Below are 1,521 nucleotides of genomic sequence, written 5' to 3' on the forward strand. Positions count from 1 at the left end.
TTTTGTAATGAACGACCATCTGTACTTTCATTTGACTGAGTCTGTCTGGGATGACCACAGAATCTGATTACATGGCAGATGGTTTGAGGAGAGAAACTTGATTTTTGAGAAGTAAATACACACACACACACACACACACACACACACACACACACACACACACACGCAATTCTCAGTTTTTGAGATATATCCCCTCCTCCACCATCACCACCATCCTTCCAGCATCAGCTTTTTGGAATGCAGTTATAGAATAAGACCCGGTACGTTGCTAATGGGCTTTCCTTTCCTGAGGTTGATTCCACAGCCTCAAAGGTAGAAATAAGCAAGCCACATAGTTGCGATTGAGTGGCTTTCAAGTAGCACAAGGACATGATTGCAATGTGGATTTTATAGGCGTGTGAAGAAAAAAAGTCAGAGTAGGTGTGCATTTGGCAGGAGGTGGGTATCACCAGGATGAGATACACACACTGAACCTCTCCATGGGCGACAAGGAACAAGCATCAAGTTTTACTCCAGGTTAGCTCTTGCTGCCTTGTTTGTGTTTGGGCCCAAATTTCTTCTAAGTGGCCCTAGCTCTCCCCTCCTTCTTCCCTAAGACCACTTCTAAAGCTGATCATTTCAGTGTAGTATTCAAATATAATAACCCTGATTTTTCATAATGATTCTTTAAACATTTTTAATTGTCATTTGGGTTTGACAACCCTTTCACGGAGGCAGAAAATCATTTACTATCAATATTTTACAAATGTGTCAACTTGCTGTTTGACATTCCACCTTCTAATAGCATGTCTTCCATTGAACAGGTTATCTCTTCTCCTCTGTCCCTAACTCCATCCCGTACTCCTGCTTCCCCAGACCTCCCTCCTCTTACCCCTTAGAATCTGTACCTTCCTTCAAGGCCTAGTTCATCTGCTACCTCCTCATGGAAGCCTTTTCTGATCTTCATATACCTCCACTCCCTCAACCCTGGCCATCTCTGTCCTGGTTCTCTCTATCTTTAAATCAGATTATAAACACTGATAATTTATAAGTTTCCTCACCCCCAGTGGAATGTAAGCTCCTTGAATACAAGCATTTTTTTTGGCAGAGGGATCTTTCTACCCCCAGTGTTTAGGACACAGTTAGTACTTGCACTGAAATGAAAGGCATATAGTAACTGCTGGGGTCAGAATGAAAGCCTAGGTATTCTGAATTGCAATCTAACTACTCTCAATAAAGGCAAAAATTAAGAAGGAAATAAGCAAAAAAACTTGGGGGAGGGCAGTAGAGAAGGAGAAGGAAATTGTGAACCACTCCAACATTTTTGCCAAGAAAACTCCAAATGGGATCACAAAGAATCAGATGAGTGAAACGAGTGAAGAACAGCTGCACAGCAATATACATTCAGTATAATATAAAGAGAATGGATTTTCATTCTCTACCACCGATTCCTTACCTTTGGCCTGCAAAAATCTCTCTTCTAATTACGCTACCACTTTTACAACCACCTCCATCATTTTTCTCACTTTCCTTCCCTTTCAC

The sequence above is a fragment of the Trichosurus vulpecula genome, chromosome 6 (genome assembly GCF_011100635.1).
Source record: "Trichosurus vulpecula isolate mTriVul1 chromosome 6, mTriVul1.pri, whole genome shotgun sequence".
Classification (NCBI taxonomy): domain Eukaryota; kingdom Metazoa; phylum Chordata; class Mammalia; order Diprotodontia; family Phalangeridae; genus Trichosurus; species Trichosurus vulpecula.